This window comes from Vanessa cardui, chromosome 2 (assembly GCF_905220365.1).
Source record: "Vanessa cardui chromosome 2, ilVanCard2.1, whole genome shotgun sequence".
Classification (NCBI taxonomy): domain Eukaryota; kingdom Metazoa; phylum Arthropoda; class Insecta; order Lepidoptera; family Nymphalidae; genus Vanessa; species Vanessa cardui.
In genome coordinates, this window is record NC_061124.1 from 583,477 (window position 1) to 604,919 (window position 21,443).

The 21,443-nt window shown below is 32.4% G+C and overlaps 1 protein-coding gene across 2 annotated transcripts in view; it reads right to left on the minus strand.

Moving 5' to 3' along the window:
* LOC124535492 (ecdysone-induced protein 74EF) overlaps nucleotides 1–4,929 on the minus strand; it is a 149,615-nt gene extending 144,686 nt beyond the window's left edge. For both annotated transcript variants that reach the window (XM_047111708.1, XM_047111701.1), the window contains exon 1: nucleotides 4,759–4,929. The gene's annotated coding sequence lies outside the window, so the exon portion shown is untranslated. The remainder of the gene's footprint in view (nucleotides 1–4,758) is intronic.
* Nucleotides 4,930–21,443: the final 16,514 nt, after the last annotated feature.

The following is a 21,443-nucleotide window of genomic DNA, read 5'->3' on the forward strand; positions in this document are numbered from 1 at the left end:
TGTTAAATTGATTTAAGTCTGTTTGGTAGATATTTTCACTCACATTAGTAAGCACATTAGTGCATATTTTCTCCTTTAACTAAGATCTAAACTCGAGTCCTGACATTCCTAACAACAATACACCAGATGGGTTCAATGGGTCAGAATAGAACCTGTGGCTTTCACATCGCTTGTCAGCTCGAATACTTATGGCTTACGTTTATCTATTTTGTGTGGGTTACCAGAGGTAATAAAAAGTTATCCAGTAAAGACTCGCAGATCCAGTATAGGTAAGTAGCTTACATATTTCTTATTACATTAAATATCTTCTAATTAACGTATATATAACGTATATATAAAATAGTTTGTATATATTTAATATTGTATTAGAAAATCAATTACATTAAACTTATACACATACTTATTTTGTTAATTTATAAATGACGCAACTATTAATAAATGCAATAATTATATGTTTTCATAATTTTCGATTCTGTGGCTGTTAGAGAGCAACATACAGACTCAAGACAACTCAACATACAAATGTAATAATACAGGGGGGAGATAGAATTATTTCCATTTTAAAGTCTGTGAAGGCGATGTACAACCCCACTTAAATGTGCAATTAAATATATGATCGCAGCAAGTGAAAGTAACATTTTGACAAATCATCATTATACGATTATGAATACATCGCTTATAACAAAGAAATCGATCGCTAATTGATGACTCTACAAAACAAAACGCAAGCAATTCTGACTTTTAAGACGTGAACAACAAGATCTAGCTTACAGGAATTAATTGATCTATTATAATAAATTACGTTACAATAAATTGATGCAATAATTCATTTGAAATTGTACAAAAATAAGTACCAAATTATTAAGTGGATGAATTTATTTTATTTTAACGCAATGCAATATTCAATAATACCAAACGTCTTTGCTTATGGAAAAAAATATATATTTCTAGTCGCTTCTATGATATAAAGAATTAGATATACATGTAAGTTTTGCATTACAATGCATTGAAAGTAAATGTTATCTTAACTCTATTATATAACGGAGTGTTTATCTATTGTAAATTATCGCTAACAAATAGACGAACAAGTTACGATTAACATAATTTATATTAACAGCAGGTCTTGTGACTGAGTTTTAAAGCTAAAGGTCCTCGGTTAGATATTTAAATATCGGGTTTTTTGGTTTGAAAATCTTGCAACTGTTTTCTTCCCTGGCTTTGCCTGCCTTAGGATTAAAAGGACGAAGGAAGCAAGATATTATAATGTAATCAAAACTTTCAGCGACAGACTTGTTTTGTGACGTACAAGATCGATTTTCGTTGCTATTTTACTTGTCATAACACGTTGCATTAGCTCACTTTGTTTCATGTGTCTGTCATATTCAATACCACACTACTTCTGAGCTGTAAGTCTATCTTTCAGTAAGTGTATTCCTACTTTATTAATATTTATTTTGCTTTTGACGCAAATATGAATTTTTGTAACTCTAGTCAAAAACAAATTTAAAAGAACCGGTAAAACAGATAAGTCGGTTGGAAAAGCTTTCCCCTTTCATTTTATATCTATGTTCTCTGCATAATTCATTCGCTTTGAAACTTTGTCGAATTAACTATAATCCTTACTGAATTATAAAAAAAATAATAAATACCACTGAGACATGGTTATATAATTAACTATAAATATTTCACAGTGAATTATTTTAGTACACTGAAGTATTACCTACGATTATTTTAAAACGCAGCACATCAACATATCGACGTCTCGTTCTATCGCGCATAATATCAAGATAGTCAGATAAGAACGGTACAACAGAGGTTGTTTGTTCGACTCGTGATAAGGGCAAGGCCATTCATTGTCTGATAAGTGCATTCGTTATCTTCCCTTAGGACTTGGCTTTTCCGTGATTTCTGCATTAGAAAATAAGGTTGGAATAAACATGTTAACTGTCAAAACACACTTGTAATCACTATCGCGTTTGCTGAGCCGTATTAAGAATATCGAAACAGATTTTTTAACTACTAAACAGAACACAGATTCAAAACGCAGTTATATAATACTGCATAACTTAAAGAATGCTGCACGTACATAAATAAATATATATTTTTTAAAAATAAAATTGATCAAAATGAATGACAAAATTTACGTTTCGTTTCTTAGTTATATATCTCGTCTCCAATTAAACATTTAATCCCGAAAGAACAATACATTATGTTATTATAAAATTACTTTGGTTTTTATGATGTTATTATGACTTGAGATTTTCTCTACATTTCTCAAGAACAGCGAATGGTTAATTCCATAAAGCCACAACACGCTCGCATTATCATTAATAAAGAAATTTACGATGTTTAAAAAATAAATATTATTCAAGAAGTCTGACTATATAAGGATAATATAATGTTATTCGATAAACAGTCAATATCTCCTACTTAACATTTAAGTGAACTTTTCCAAACATAACTTCAGATTATAAACGTATTTCCGCTATAGAATATAATGTTTCGAATTTTAAAATATATTCACCAATACAATAGGCTTTTTTGACTATAACAGGAAGAGAGATGAGTAAATTAGCCTCGTTTCCTCCGTAAACAGGCATGAGATATATTACGAATTTCAATATTTTCTTCAAGCCATCAATCCACCGGTAATCAATTTAATTACACTGGCTCACTCACATTTTAACATAACACAATGTATTGCGATGGTTGATGATTAACATCGATATAAAGTCATAAGCTACACTTGCTTATTATTTGTTTCAAATTAAATTCTAAAACGATAAATATTAAAATACCGTTAGAATGCCAACCCTAATACAAAATGCGTTAGATACTGCTTATCTGGAGAGGCGGCACCTTTATTACTATGCAGTTACGAGCACTTGATTTCAAGCAGATGCATTTTTATTGTAGTTTTGACGCCATAACAACCGATTAGTTGTTTAAACTATTTCCAAGGTAAATACCAGTTTTAAACACATTTATTTGAAATCCTTAACTAAACTGCACTGATTAGTAATTAATGTATCATATTGTCTATTAACTTTCAACAAGTCAATCATGGTATAAAATGGCGGGTTCAAACAATTTGTGCATCATAGTTTATTTGTTTATGTGAAACTTTAATATTTCGGGTGAAAATATGTCACATGGTGATTCGCCAATTCGTATATGGTAAAGCAGGCTCAGCATTGGGATGACGAGGTTTTCTTTAATGCTTCTCAGAGATTACTCTGACAATTTATACATGTATGTATATTTAGTTTCTAAATATTTTGCATTCAATAATAAAACAACTAGTTATTTGTGTTATTTATCTGAGACAAGTTAATTTTAGAAACAAGAGCACTAAAATATTCAAAAATTGAAATAGACTTAATTTAGTTAGTACCTAAAGAGTATGTACATACCTAAAGTAAAGTAATATACTGTATATACCTATAGCAAAATAGTAATTATATAGAAACTTAAACTATAGAAGTTACGTTAAATATGAATACATTTCATGAACAAATTCATCATGTTTTGATGAATTTCTAATCGTACACCAGCTTTAAATAAACAAACGTATACAACAATGCAAATGACATAATGAAAAAATAAAAAAAACAATGTAAATGTGAAAATAAAACTAATGTTCGGTCAATGTCGGCAAAATACTTTGAAGTTACATTAAAAAGAGGTTTTAACAGAATCATTGCAATTTATAAATTTATTACAACACATAGTTATTTACTATGTCATTTTGTACTTAAAAATATTAAATACATTCATATATAATAGAGTCTAAATATTATTCTTACTATTTACTATGTCGCCAATGTTTTGTTTGCAATCTTAAAAATAAAAAGTGTGTAACCATAAAAACGTAAGCATATCGCTGATTGATTATTATTTTTAATGTTCTATCAATATAAAGCAAATACAAATACATACATATATACAGGCCAAATAAAATTCAGTTCAACAATATATTTTATCTTTTATAATTTCGTTCTAAAACTTTCTAGTCAGTTAACAATTTGAAATAATCACAAAACTATTCGTTTTATAAAACACGTAATTTAATTTGATGTATTTTTAAACATTAAATAAACGCAAAACACGATTGCACTACGCTTTAGTCGACAACAAGGCCAAATGTGTTCATTTTATAAAAATACCCTCTACAATAATGCTTTATCGAACTTTAATACACACAATTATTGTTCAATCTTTGGTGTATTTAAAATGTTATATAGTTATTTAAATAAAAACTTCAAATGTTGTATTATTAGTGTGAAATAAAAAAAAAAAAAAAAAACAAATCTTATTTTTAGAAAATTCCGCGAATATTCAAAACATTATTCAAAACGACGTGAACCGATTTCAGTAATCTCCTTGTAACCTTGAGATTAAAATACATATAAATAATACGACACATACAAATAAATACAAATACATATCATTGGAAAATTAAAGAAGCAATATAATATAATTTAACTTCAAGAATTTCAAAATAAAACGCATAGAAAAACAAACTCTACCGCTCTACTCGCAAGAAATTGTTATAGTAAAATGCCCATACATTTTAAGTCGATTATAAATAAAGTAGTGATACACAAAACTAAAGTGTCAATTAAAAACAAACCAGTTAATCACAGTTCTTTGTTGTTCAACAAATACGAGACGAAATAATCAAAACATGTCACAAAATATGTCAAAAATATTGATAGGAATCGATAAACAATTGTTAAATTATATCAAAAAACTTACCACCATCCAAAATGCAATCCAAACGTTAAAAGATCCGTGTCCACAAACACAAAAATCTCCGTAAAATAATCATCCAGCACGTAACACTGTGTCACTGATCACACACACGTCTTCCCCGCTCGGCGGCTGTCAAGTCACTGAACTGCCGCCCGCCTCCGTACCGAGATGCGAGTAACTTATCATGGAACCCTGAAATTTAGGAATCAGGTCAACTGGGTATTGAGGCAGTGTCCTTTCGTCTAAGAAAACCTATTGGATTTTTTATTTTTTATGCCTAATTCTAATTTTAAAATTTCGATCATGATTTCTATGGAGAGATTTTGTAATTAGCAGGCGGTGTGTCTATTGTTAATTGTTATGCATTATTTTAAATACGATTGTGTAATTAATTATTTTCTATGAACTATTAATTGAATTTATTAATGTTTATTTGTTTTGATAATTTAAGTTTTTCAGTTTACCAACCATCGGAATCCCCAATATTATTTGCAGAGTCAGCAAGATAAAACAATTATTTACTTTTAAATATAATATATTTAAAAAAAATAGCCATAAACATCCCAGATGCATTAAAACTTTAGCCCTAGCATATAATATTCGAGTTTTGGCTCTACATTCTTGCTCGTAATAATTGTTTTAGTATGGAAATGTGTATGTATTAAATTATTGCGTAATATTTTTCTGTACCTACATTTTATATTTAGTACATTTATTCAACTAGATATTTTTGAACCAAGATTTACAAAGCGATAACAAGTTATTTCTAACAACGTAATTACCATTTTTATTTTTATTTAAAATAAGTTTTCAGACAGACAAATGTGCAAACTGATGTACGTGTTTTCCACTGAGACGAATGTCAACCATTACTTACCGTCAATACCTTGGAAATTAAGATATGATGTCCTTTGTGTCATTAATTACATTGGCTCACTTGTCTTTTAATCCAGAAAGAAATATATTTTTGCATTTTTTTAAATGTTTTACCTTGTAAGGTATTTTGATCTGGCAGAGTAAGTGATAAATTTATGGTAAATAACTGTTGGCAGGTTTGCTAGGCCATAGTGGTAGTCTATGTAATTTACTCTTATCACCAGGAAAATATTAATAATTTCATTTTATTAAACCTCTCTCATTTCTACCACTTGTTATAAATATACTTATTGAATTAAAAACAAAGCTTAACTCTACTGTACAATGCTGATCATATATTTTTATTCCACTCGGTGATTTTTCAAAGATTTCAATGACACTGGTTGATTATTAATTATTATATAAGGTCGGCCTATTCGAGCAACTTTTAAAATGTTTGCAAACAGTCAATAAGACTTAAAAAATAGAAAATATTACATAGTCATTATAAATTTGATTAATAAATGTGAAAAGTAAAAAGTTCAGTTCAGTTCGATTTAAAACATTTCTTCTTTCCCATTATTATATGAAAAAATTGTGTTTTAATTTTGGTCCCTATTTTTTCTTTAAGAGTATTCAATTAGATGAATAAAAGCTAATCTAGCATCAATTAAATAAAGATTACGAAGAGTGCCGAAGATTACCGACAATTTCCCACGTTCGACGATGTTTCCCGAGGTTTTCCGATAGAAGCCGACACCGACCGATGCTCTCCCACTCTCGCAAAAGCTTGGTAGGGAGACGACCTAGGTCCACAAGTGGCCACGATGCTCGACGACGTTTGCCGACGCTTGCCGAAGCTTGCCGATAAGTGGCGGCCGCCAGCGAGGTCGTGGTGCGGGAAGCGCGTCACTCAAGGTGAGTTCTTTTCCCGCCAAACTACGTCAGTGACTTTGTATTGTGTTGCCATTTTTAATTAAATGCCAAAGATAATATATCACCTTCGATGCAATGTGGGCATAATTTGGATGTTTGAATACATTTCTTAACATTTGTAATGTAACAAGTGTCTACAGTGAGTCAAAATACAAATATAAATTTTAAACCATTAATGATCTTTGTTGAAGCTATCAATTCGAATTCAAGGTTTTGACTGTCCGAAACATCACAATAATTATTAAAGAGTAATCGAATACCCCATTGCGACATAGAGTATTGTCTGTACCTATCACTGCTCGTATTAAAATAAAATGTCATAAATGTATATATTTTTAGTGATGGCAAGAATAAGTAGAGAAAATAAACTGTCACTATTAAGAAGGTTTCTTTTTTATTACTCGGGCAAAATGGGGCTATTACTGGGGCATTTCGTCACCGTGACTGCAAGTATGAACACTCCTTAAGTTAGCACTGTCATTGCGCTGTCAATTATGGAATTGAAGATTCCTATATCCATTATACCTTTATATACACTGGCTAACCCCTCAAACTTACACATAGCAATAGAAGGTATTTTGATGTGGCGGCACTTATTCCAAGTGATGAATGAGTGGCACATAACCCCAAACGAGTTTTCAGAAGGACCTACAACCAAGTCACTATGTTTGACAGTAGAAGCACAGTAGGATGATGAGTGGCTGGTGTGGTATATCACCATGTACGACCGAGTATGATAAACTAAATAGCTTAAATATATATACTAATATGAACTAAAACTAGTTACTGTATAAATCTTGACCGCGTGGAATGGTGGCAAGAATGCTAGAAGAATAGAGATGCATTTTGATTTCACGAAATGCCTAATAATGTTTGATACCGAAGACCAACCCTTGGCCTATTTTATTTGGTCTCTTTCATGGCTTCCGTTCTCATAACGTTTGTTGCCTAGTTGTTAGTATATGACCTACTTAAATCTTTGACCTTTAAAAATCTTTAAGATATTGATCAGAGTTAAGAGTCATAAAATTATAATTTATACATGATTTATGTAATCGTATTCATAATTATACGTTAAACAAGAACAGGGCTGATCTCACTGCTAATTACTATTCCAGGATCTTTAACAAGACGAACGGATTGTTAGGAATTAAGATTGTGGCCTAATTACGAATGGACAATCAGATATAGAATATCGACAATGATTCTTCGATTTAATGATTTGATTTTAGATTTCTTCATAAAAACGCAACGTTCCTTTTCCTGAGACGATTGATATTTAATCAACTTATAATTTAAATTATAAATATCATTAATAATCATCGGAGTAATTTATATTCACTTCAGAAAGCGACCGGGAGTATTCAGACTCTTCGATTCAAGAATAATCAGCTATAAGCCTCGGGGCATGCTTCTGAAACTATTTTAATTAATATTTAAATTTCTTTAATAATAAAATTAAGTGACTCTACAGTTAGTAATTATAAAATTGTTGACGCTTACGAGCTGAAAATGTTTCTTGTTAAGTTAAATTACCGGATGTAATATGTTTAGTGTTATATCCATAGTATTAAAACTATAAAACTTCCGCCTGATAAAACTACTACACACCACGAAACTCTTTGAAGATCTGAATATGCGTGAGAATTGAGTGAAAGTAAAAATAAAGACCTGAGATGGTTCAATGAATCTTACACCAAAGACAAATGATTCAAATCATCTGCCAATGCCAATACCAAGTGGAAAACAGAGCACTCTCTTTTACGATTGACAGAGGAAAGCACTGTGGGTTACATAAATTGTTAGGCACGATGTATCCAGCGCAATTGGTGACCTATGTGAAGGGGTCGGTCAGTCTGACACCACTACTAAAAAAGTTTGTTGCGTATATTTTAGTCTATTTGCTTGACTACTTACTGTTAAAATTTAAATTGTATTGTCACTGCAAAAATTTAAGCTCTACATTAAACGGACCTGGATGAAATCACCCAAAACTAAATTTTAAAGCTTTTGGATCATGAGTACAATACTCGACACAAAAGTGGGTATACTTTTGGAGTAAGTCTAAAGAAATATAATTCATAATTTCTTCGAAGTTACAATACCCATTGTCTGTCCTTAAAGTTGAAATTTATAATATTTTTTACCGTATGTTCACTTCATAATATAAACCTATGTTCCAAAGCTTAACTTTCAAGCCTCAGAAGTATTATTTGGCTGCGTATTAAAAGTCAATCAAAACTAACGCTTTTTAATTATTTGAGACTCAATATATACCAATATTTGGCCAAAACATACAGCGAAATATTACTAATTATTCAATATATTATTAGTATTATTATTATTCAATACATATATATATATATAGGACACAACTTTCTCTCTCTATTAAGTGCTAAGGGTCTTATAAAATATACATAATTATACATATACATCTAAATATATAGCATTTAGTTACGTAGCGTCTTAGTACTGAGACAATGAGCGATTCTGCGGTGAAAGTTTTGAATCGCAAGGCTCTGAGGTTATATATCTTGCATAAATTAACTAAACCTGAAAGCATTTTCCTACTATTTCACAGTCGAGCTAAAATCAAGTGTATGCAGTATGACCAAATTTCTATACTCTTGTTTGTTTTTATATGTGTGTATGTATTTTGTTTCATTCAATGTTTTTTTTTTTTTTTGTTATTACTATAGTATTATACAAATAAATAGGGGGTAAGTTGCCATCGCCTTAGTCAAAAAAGTCGATTACCTACTTAGTGTAATCTATAGTAGAAGTTCTAAATTTTATAATTTTAATGGAATTTTGTCATAAAAATTAAAAAAAATTGAAATTCCAGAATGTTAGATAAAGCAGTACATAATTTATTAATAATCACGTGACAGATGATTTGCCAAAAACACTCGTACAGCCCGCAGGGGGTCCAATAACACCAAGATCGTGATCACTTTTAAATGGATAATTCTGAGAGCACACAATAATATAACTTATTCCATTATGTCTCGCATCAAAATCCAATATAATGACCTCTGCGTCGATAGATCGTAAAATTTACACAAAGACCATCAATTCGGCCGTGAGGCATAACAAAATTTGACCTATGTGTTCCTTAGCACGTCGCAATTTCAGAGGTCTGGCGGTGCGACAGTGTGAAGTTACGAAAGTTCTGCCAAGCCTTCACTAAGGTCACAGTAAGGTCACCGGGAGGTCACTGAATAGCATTGCCGCAGAAACATTTCGTAAAGGGTGTTGAATTACTTCCGTACACTTGGGCCTTATTGAAGGAGCGATGCGAATTCATTTACTGCAATACATCGAGAAGGAAAAGTGTTTCCAAGAAAGTGCCTCCCACGATTAATTATTAACAAAATTTTACAAAACATGAAATAACTACTTTTTCACAATATTTTATTCGATTTATTTTATATTTTCTCAATTGTTATGAATTCATAATCAAAACAATTAAAACGCTTATTTATAGTTAGAGGTATAATTTAAATTACAATATTATACGAAACAAAATACGTAATGCTTATTTTATTTTAATAACAAATAGTTATTGATAGCAAAGAATAATTTTTGTCAAGCCTCGCAGCCTCGTGTAAGGTCAGCGAGCTGCTGAGTCAGGAGGCCATAATCCACGCGTTGCATCACGAGGCACATATATTATTCATATAATAAACTAGCGGAGGGGAAATACACTCATATTATTTACACCGTCATCCCAGTACACTAGTTTCCACTATAAACAGGCTCGATGATATTCCAAGAAAGAAGAAAGCAATTAAATTAATTATGTAAGAATTAATTAGATGAAAGACCACGTGCAACGCTGGCAAAGACTAACTGGCAAAGGCTAAAGGGGAAATCCCTTTGAATGGAATTTCAGATTCTTAAAATAAAAATTCATCCTTTATCCAGTTTGAGATAAAGTAAAAGTTTTCTGTCTTTTAGCAATGTGTTCGGAGTTACGAGAGACCTACTGTGTTATTTGTCGTAACTTGTTAATAATATTGGAACATTTTAATTAATGTATCTTCGCGCTTCAGTGTCAGACCTTCAAGTGTTTTGCTTGTATTACGATTAATTTCAGACGAAGAAAGAAATACAGCAAGTACGGGAACATCGATGGTGGTAACAGCTCTGCTTAAAATATTTTTAAGAAAACGATACCAAAACTTTCTACAAAAACCTTGCTAGCCGTAAGATTTCACCTCATTATCTCAGCAAAAAGCAGAACTCTGTTTCCAACGGAGTACCTACTTATGCGATAACATTCACCTTCAGCCCTGAATCTGTGGGGACGCAAACCAAGGCACCCACCACGAGTATTTTAGGGTTCGGCAAAATAAAAATACAATTTGGTTGGAACTGAAAACGACTATAATTCTGCGATAAAAAATACCTAAATTAAAAGGATTAATTATATTTGCAAAACGTTGTGCTCGCACGTAAAGGGCGACATCTAGTCTCAACTAGCAGAAATTTTAATTCAAACTCATTACCTATTTGTTCAAACGTACTGTTTTTACTCAGCTAAAGAAATGTAAATGAAAATTAAAATTATCTGTAAAAAAGTCCTTAATGATTGTTATATTATCCTTATTGTTATCCTAAAGGTTTACAGACATTATTTACTTATGATAATATTCTCAATTGAAAAAATAAAAAAGTAGCGCTCCAGCTATTCGTAGCGCTTTAGACATGCAGTTAAGATGATTTATGAACATATACTAAGTAGATTTTTAAGCGCGTATAAGATGTGTCCATCTTATTTAAAAACTAGGGAATTGGCTAAGTCTATAAAACCTTAAATATATATAATATATCTTCTCGCAACCATTACTATGTTCACATAAACATCCAACAACAACAACAAATTTTGTTAGTTTTATTAAGTATTTTATATGAAACGCTGGAAAGACTATCACTATCTAGTTGGCGCCAATATCAAATTTCTGCCGCGGTTCAATACAATCATAGACACTGGGCTCGACCGTTTAAATTCATTAATATGAATAATATAATAATATTAAAGATTTTAAGCGTTACTTTTGACATACATTTTATGTAAACAAAAAATTGGAACCCAATTACTATATAAATACACAATTACTACTCACATAATTGGTTCATGTAATAAATCGGGAGCGTCTGTTTGTAATTTTAAAATAACCACTATATGTATGATTACACGGTACATATACCAAAATAACATTTTTGACCAAACACGCACGAAGTCGAGAGCACAGCTAGTACATATACCATAACGTACATGTTAATAAAATAAAAAAAAAAAACAAACAAAATTTCATTAAGTAAAATCGAAGAAAATAAATAATATCCATAATTATGTATTGTTATTTCTTAAAATTTCTTATAAAAAATCAGTTCTAGTTTAAAACGTAAAATATATTCTAAATTTCTATAATGTAGGTTTCGACAACTGTAACATATTATATCACAGTCGCATATATATGTAAATATTAAAATATTAAGTAACATAACGGTTTCGTCGGCGCGTCCGTAAACTCACACCGAGACCGCATCTCTGGTTAGCGCATTTCTATTTACATAATTATATAATCAGTTACTTAGAATAATTATTACTGTACAATTATTTGAATACTCTAACGTCTTGCCGTAGTTTAATTAGAGAATACTCATAATCATAATAATACTTTTTATTTAACTTTTTACATTAGTTTCACTTTTTACTAGTAAACTGTGCATATATTTTTTAGCCAGTTATTGGTATTACGTCTACAACAAATCAATTAACCGACAGTATAACGAATCGTTTCTGTAATATGTCAGAAGAGGAGTAAAAGAGAACTATTTAGAAACTTTAATTACTTTAAACATTTTTTTTTATGTATATTAAATATTGATTTTAAAAAATCTACTTGGTTTTATTTTGAAGGTTGTTTTCAGGCATGAGCAGCGTTAAATGTTACAAGAAAAATATGGTGGCCAAATAAATTCGTTGCCCAGGGCTGGCAATATTCCTTAAAGGAGAAAAAATATCTTCATGTTATAGAAAATGCTTTTCCCATCTTTAAAAATTATAATAACTGAAATATATGTCTAAAATAAATCAAATGAGTATCACCTCGTATTTATTTAAAATTGTAAATTCAAGTTTTATTTACCTTATGTAACGCCGCGGTTTCGCTCGCATAAGAGTTGGTCGTCAGATATTAGACAAAAGAAAGTAGCCATCGTCCTTCCTTGGGGAAATTTTATTAAGTTCAGTTCAGTGGTTTGACCGTGAAAGAACAACAAACATGCAACCAGATAAATAGACATAGTTACTTTTGTTATAATATTAGTGTACTTGGCAGTACCCAGACGCGGCCGGCGGCGCAAACGTTAAGGGTTCCAGGCAGGGCTATTGCGTATTTAATTACGGTAGATTTTGATATCATCAATAAACAAATGTACATTAGTAAATTAACAATTAACATTATCTCTGATCTCCATTACCAAAGGGCAAACGCACGCAGTCGCGGGCACTAGTTGTTATATAATCAAGCCTTGCGATATGGTTATCGCTCACACCGTAACGAATAACTTATCAATCAATGATTTTAATCTTATCTAATTCATACCGGTTAGCCCTTAATGGGCTGTAGAGGTCACAAGTTGTAACCCGTTGAGGTCTCTAGGTTATTTTAACAACCTTCATACTGCCTTTGTACTACAGTCAGGGGAAGTGAAAGACAATTAGTAAAGTTTGACAATGTAAATAAACTTGCTAGTTACTGCTAAGTTTCTTGTCGGTTTTTATCGTAATATCTACGTTCCTTACTTCGTGGAAGGGCTTTGTGCCTGCCCGTCTGGTTAGATACAACTGTACAGCACAGTACTGAGTGTTGTAATGTACCGGTTTGAAAGGTGAGTGAGCCAGTGTAACTACAGGCACAAGTGACATAACATCTTAGTTCCCAAGGATGGCGCATTGGCGATATAAGGAATGGTTAATAATTCTTACAGCGCCATTGTCTATGTGCGATGGTCATCATTTACCATAATTTGGCCCATTTGCTCGTCCACCATCCTATACCATAAAAAATCCGCATCAGTGACAGATTTTTTAATATGGTTATATAATATGACGAATCAAATGCGCTTGTCAAATGCAAAAGCCTATTTGAATAAAATGACAAATATATTCTCATAGAATTAACAATTACATCGTAACGTTTGTTACAGTCGCTCATGATGGATTGGGGTCTTTTGGTTGAGACATTAGACACATTAGGACGTATAAGGGCGCTTTTACGCCACCCAGTTTATATTGACTGCCAGACGTTCAATTCTCGAAAGCACGCGTATGTTTGACTCTATTGGTTAATTATAGAATGTTCAAAAAGATATAATTTATATTTTCAGATAGTATGTATAAAATAGTTAGGTATGCATAAAGAAGAAGTTACTTATCACGTTTATACTGAAGAACGAACGTACATACAAACATAACTCGTGTTTTATTTTGAGTCCGGGCCCTTTGCGAGCATTCGCAGAACAAATCACCAAGGTTTCAATACGCAAGCCTTCCTTTTCCACGATCCAACTAGAGGCGCCTTTTGATTTCTTTACTCATAGCATAATTAAAGTAATTGTCATATAAATCATTTGTATTCTGCAACACAACTAACTGTAAGATATTCAGCAACCTACTATATTCAAGCAAGACCTTATGAGTATTGTTATGATCCGGTTTGAAGTGTGAGTGAGCCAGTGAAACTACAAGGGACGTAATCTTAGTTCTCAAAATTGGCGTCGATGTATCGAATGATTACAATTTCTCGCAGCATCAATGTTTATGGTCAGTGGTGACCACTTACCATCAGTCCACCAAAGTAATAAAAAAAATTCTTTCGAAGCACATTCTTAAAAATTCAAAATTTTTTTTTCATAAACACTGTAGAAATAAAAGTAAAAAGGCCGATAGAACCAAAATGACGGGGAATAAACATGACATCGAAACTCTCAAGGATCGTTACTTTATAACTTCGACTACACGTTGATAATCATTTTATTAAACAAGGTTACTTAACAAAATTTAAACTTGGCGATAAATTCGATCGTGAAATGTAAAACGAATTGTATCGACATGCAACATTGGCTACGATGATCACGAGCATTAAAGGATACGAGCAGCTATTCAATCGGTTTTTCATAATTCTAATTTTAATTAAATCATTATCTATAATTATTGATTATTTTTTTCATACATTTTTGTCATTTGAGAAAATATCAATCTTTTAATTTTTCATGAACACAGTAACATGACAGTAACAGCCTGTAAACTTTCCACTACTGGAATAAGGAGAGGGTTTGGAATATATTCCACCACGCTGATCCAATGCGAGTTGATGGAATCCAAGTGTGGCAGAATTTCGATGGACACATGCAGGTTTCCTTAGGATGTTTTCCTTCACCGCCGAGCACGAGATAAATTATAAACACAATTAAGCACATACACAGTGTTGCTTGCCTGGGTTTGAAACCGAAATATTGGATAATATGCACGCATTTTGACCACTGGGTCATCTTAGCTCATTTTATGAAAGCTACTTTAAATTTCTTTTTAAATTAATTACTTAGCACAGACTTTTTCCATTAATTAAAATAGCTTAAACTTTACGAACCAGATTATTTAAGTTCAATAGTAAAATATGTAAATGAAAATTGTGTAAAACTTTTCCTAATAGTATTTTATACCTTCAAGGTATAAAATATAAGGTGTATCTAGAATATTGGCAAGATATTTTAGTGACATCTTAAATGAGTTCCTTAAACATTAAACACTTACACGTGTAATTTCGAAAATATGATTATTTCGAGGTGAGCGAGGTACGAATAATATTGAAGTTCATTTAATTTCAATGAAACTTCCGCTAATGACGCCATTTTTAATTTTATTGCAATTACACAGATAACATTTCTTCGATTTTAATTTATTCCGAATTTAATAATTTTCCTATTTCCTTCGCACAAAGCAAAAGTTTCCATAAATGATAAATCACAGGGTTGATTCGATTTAACAGTTACATATCTTGATTATTTGCAATTTCAACGTTGCTCAAACGTTCTTTTATAAAATGAGGAGGTGTGCCCGCGTCCTAGTACGCGTTTGAATTTAACAACAAAAAAATATTATAACCTAAGTTACTTCTAGTTATCTGCCATTTAAAGTCCCGTCAAATCGGTCCAGCCGTTCCAGATATTACCTGGAACAAACAGACAGACCGGCAAAAATTGTAAGAAATGTTATTTTGGTATATATATACAAATACAATCGATAAGAAAAGGCTGTTTTAATATTGCAAACAGCCACTCCAATTTTATTATATGTATAGATATGTTTACAGAGTAAGCAAACCTTTATTCGATGAAAAAGCATACCTTACTTATTGCTTGTTATCCCAGTATAAGTTATTTAAAAAATAAACGTTGATACTATCAGGTCCAATAAAATATATCAGCTTGTTTGAGCTTGAATTGTACCCCAGTATCAAGAATACATTCATTTATTGACGAATAACGTTTAGATATTGTACAAACTCCATGTCTTTTGACGACCTCCGTGGTTGAGTAATGTGTATACTGGTTTTCATGGGTACTTCGAGGTCCCGGAGTCGATTCCCGGCCGAGTCGATGTAGAAAAGTTCATTAGTTTTGTAAGTTGTCTCGGGTCTGTGTGCTTGTGGTGCCGTCGTTACTTCTGATTTTCCATAAAACAATAGCTTTTGCTACTTGCATTGGGATAGCGAAGTTTTTTATCTCGACAATAAAAAGTGTAATGCACTGATATAAAACATGATTGTGCCAAATACAAATAATATTCTCTCGATGGTTTCTCTTTATTGTGTTTAATTATCGAGATTTTCACTTTCATCGTAAACCGCATTTTGGCTGCGTGGTGGATTGAGCTGCAAACTCTTTTCAAGAAGAAGAGAGGTTTTGTTCACTGTGGGATGGTGACACTCATCAGTCTGACGCCTTCAAGCTGGAGCCTAGTAATATAATATTGATGTTCGGTGGTAGGATAATTGATGGCTAGTCGCCTAGACGGGCTAGAAAATGTACGAGTTTATGTAAATAACAAAATGTAAACACGCTGATACTAATCTCTGGTAATTGAATATTGAAATATTGTAATTTGCAAACTTCAAAGTAGAAAATACTCCCCGGCTCGTTTCGATCTTATAATTGCCATTAGAAATTCGCAAGCCGCTCGCTGTAGTTACAGCGGTTACGTCACGTCGCGAAGGGCGCCGTGAAAGTGCGCTGCACGTTGTATGCAAATTATACGAGAATATTGTTCGTTTTTGCTCCTTTAGCGAATTATTAGACTCGAACATAGAGGCTTTTTCTTCTAAATTAACATCAATTTGCTTAAACTAACTTTTTATTTGCCTCGTTAATTGAAGAAAGTTCTAATGATAATTGCTTTGATTTTTCCGTATCTATAATATAGGGGCGGATGGCCGGGAGAATATCTGATGAGTTAATGGTACCTGGACGGGCTACCATAAAGTTTTAAAGGCACAGTTATTTAATCATCATACTAAACAGAATCTTTGCAATGTATGTTGATGAAATTATCCGAATGTTACAAGATCGATCTTATAAAAAGTTGAGTTTATGAAATCTTCAGAATAAGCCAAAAAACGTGTGAATTGTATAGTCCTGATATTACTCCGGATTCCTATTCAGTGGTTGAACTGTGTGTGGTGTATCTATAATTGAGGAAATGGAAAGTGCAGCTACATATATACATGTCAATATATCTTTCGCAGCTTCAAGATTGGCTGCTGTGCTCTAAGTTTGATTAAGCTTCATATTCATTGTCGTTTTCATTAATGTCATACAACAACAGCCTGTAAATCTCCCACTGCTGGGCTAAGGCCCCCTCTCCCCTTGAGGAGAAGGTTTAGGACATATTCCACCACGCTGTTCCAACGCAGGTTGATGGAATGCACATGTGTCAGAATCTCATTAATGTCATATTTTACTTAATTTAGTTAATCAACCGTGCTATTAAGATGATTGTAACCTGTTACATCTCTCTGTAAATTTACTTATATTCTCAATTTTTCTTTATCATATCTTACAAATTCTATTTCTTCTTCTTTTTCCAATGTCTTAAACCTTTACTTTTCATTAATTCATACCATTACTTAACATTGTATTGGATGTTAAATATAACTTTTAAAAGAACCTGATTACAAGACGTTACTGGTACATCACTATGGTTAGTCTTAGCACGGAACTCTGTTAGACAATATGGAAGTATTTACCAACGATTCTATTGTACTGTTTCCTCGCATTGTCCGGAATCACCATCGAAAAGAATAACTACGTGTAGTTAGCAATTTATGAGATAGCTCTTCTAGATTGAATCACTAGATATGAGTTGGGTAATCATAAAAAAATGTCATATTGGACGTACTTTTTTCTATGTAAGAAATGCGCTATCGCGGCGGATTGGTAAGTTGTGACAACTAACGATACATAGCCTATTCCAATGGAAATAGGTAAATAAATAAGAAAACCTCAGTTTTACGTGTTTCATGGGATTCGCTAATAACTGATCTGTGTAATATTGTGTTTATTTTATAATTAATATATGTTTATTTGTAATACAACATTATTGCACTTAACCATTCATTTCCAATTTAATTCTACTTCAAAAATTTCTATAACTGTTCCAACGACGTTGGAAACGCTATTTTTTCGCAAATCCACGGTGAATATCACAGATTTAACAAGCTCTCGACCAATTACATTACATTTACAGTCAAATATTGTTTATTTGGTTTTTTTCCTGTTATTGTTGGAATAGAGCATAGGTATATTGTTTTTTTTTTTTTTTTAATCTTTATTTTAAGAGCTTAGTCATTACATTCTGACTATGCCGCTCTGTAATTAATACAATGTTTACATAATGAGTACATATTAACTAAAAATACATTGTGAAAGAATGAAGTTGAGATTTGACTTGAGAAACGTTTTAAGTTTTCTTAATGCAAATCCCAACCAATCGCAAGGTACGTGTGGCATTAATCGAATTTGGAGTAGCCAACACACTATTGAAATAGCCAACAGAATTACACGTTAAACTATCACTAAAATATTTTCGTCGGTACGCGTTGTTCCGGACACACTCCACTAAAATATGAAAAACATCTTCTACGACATTACATGTGTGGCAGTTCGGTGAATTTATTTTTTTTATAAGGTAAGCGAACTTATTTAATGGAATGTGACCGGAACGAATGCGCATCATAAGGGATAAATCTGTTCTTTGTAGGTTACTTTTATCTATCCATGGCATGGACGGAGGTTGTGGCTGGATGGTTCTATACCATATACCTTTTTCTTTTGATCTTTGGTCAAAATATTCTCTCCATAAATCGAAGCACGCTTTCTTAATTTTATAAATATAATCACTATAGTAAGGCCTTATTGATACATCTATTCCATCGGCAGTGGCTGCTTTGGCTAATTGGTCGGCTTTTTCATTTCCTAATATACCTACATGTGATGGAATCCACTGCAAAATTATAGTTTTAGACCCAGCATTCAACTGCAGTAATAACTTTAGTATGGTGTAGGCTATCGGGGTTCCTCGAAATGTCGAGGTACACCGAGCCAAATGTTGTAGCGAGCTTTTCGAATCCGTGAAGATTACAATCTTATTGTTACTTAAAGTTGTTGCATATGATAACGCCTCAGCTATTGCAAAAAGTTCCAAATACATTATTGATATATTTGTGTTAATTTTAAATTTATGACCATATCCTAATTGTTCATCAAAAAAAGCAGCTCCTAAACCAACCGAATCTTTTGAACCGTCTGTATAAATTTTATAGAAGGAGTCATATTCATTCATCATATCCGTGCAGAGTGTTCGTAATTCCAAAAAACTGTATTCTTTTTTAGACTTGGAAATCGATCCAATACACTTAATATTTCTAGAGACGTCTAAATTAGTAATCCAAAAATCAAAAGAAAACATTTCCAGTTTTTTAGTAGAATGTAGTGGAATATTTTTAAAATCTGAATAAAGCAAAGCTAAGAGCGGTTTCTTCTTTCTTCTCCAAAATTGACTATTACAGTAAGATATATAAAATTCTTCCAAGAAAGGGATAACTCCATTATCATGAAGTGATTTCAATTTCAATAAAAATTTGCTAGCTAAATAATGTCTTCTAATGTACAACGGCTGTAGGCAAAGTTCTGATTCCATCACATGTATGGGAGTCGTTTTGATAAAACCACCTATCACTCTCATGGCTTGGTTCTGGACCTTATCTAATTTGTATAAATGTGATTTGCAACTATTGTCATAAAGAAAGCTACCGTAATCGATTTTGCTACGAATTATGGACATATATAACCGTCTAAGATGTTTGGGATGTACACCCCAGCCAGAGCCAGCTAAAACTTTAAAAATATTAAGAAATTTTGAAACTTTTTCATTTAATTCATTCACGTGTTTTCCCCATCGCAAGGAACGATCCAGCCACATTCCAAGATATTTCACGCTATCTAAAAGTTCTAAATGGGTATTATTTATTGTCAGGCTGCAGAGGTTACTAAGGATTCGACTTCTATTAAATAAGCATGCCTTACTCTTGGTAGGTGATATTTCAAGTCCTAGATCTCCCAACAACTTGACAACTCTGTCCAAGGCTGGTTGCAATTCTGATGCAGCACTGCAAGAGTCTTTACTGGTAACACTCAAAGCAAAATCATCCGCATACTGGGATATGAATATGCGTTCGCTAAGGCTTTTGCAGATATGGATAGTCGCCACATTAAACAAGAGGGGAGACAGAGGGTCTCCTTGAGCTAAGCCTAGCCCCGTATTTCGACATAACAAATAATTATTATCTACAACAATGTTTAGTCGCCTCTCTTTTAAAAAATTCCATAAATATGTACAGATCTTCGAACCTACTCCTATATTATCTAGTATGGACAAAAGGGCGTTAACATTTACATTATTGTAAGCATCGTTAATATCGATGAAACATCCCAATGTGACAAGACCTTTCGAAAATCCTGTTTGAATATTTGTTACTAAATTAGATAATCCGTCCAAACAAGATCGACACTTCCGGAAACCAAATGTATTTTGTGACAACATATCGTTCTTTTCTAAATACCACTCCAGTCTCTTGTTCAGAATATTATGGAAGATTTTACAAAAGCAGGACATGAGGGCAATGGGCCGAAGAGATGCGGGAGAATTAAGATCTCGTCCAGGTTTTGGAATTGGGCATATACGAATGTCTCTCCACTGAGTTGGAACAAAACCATGTTTTAAAAAAGAATTATAAAGTGAAACTAAAATATTTTTACCATTATTGGGTAAATTTTTAATCATAGAGAACGATATGTCGTCACAACCGGGTGCCGTGTCAGATTGTTTTATACATTTCTCCATTTCATGTAGCGATATTGGCAACTCCAATTTAAGGTTAAAAGAATTGAATATAGGCTGAGCGGTAATTGCGTGATCTGGAGTTAAATTACGTAATAAATTGTAGGCACTAGTTTTATCCACATACTTTCTCTGAGCTCTGCGACCTTTCATCCATTTCATGCACTGCCACATTTGACCTGTAGTTGAAGCTTTATTTAAAGACGAGCAATAGTTTTTCCATCCTTCCTTTTGAGCAATACGACTTACTCTTTGTGCTTCACTGATTTTTCCTTTGAGTATAGAAAGATTATCCGGCGTACCATTGCGTCTGAAGTTTCCTAGAGCTAGTCGTCGTTCGGCTACAGCTTTAGAGAGTCTAGAGTTCCAGTAAGGTCTCGGTATAAATTTTGAGCATGGATCTTGTCTAATTTTAATATATGGAATG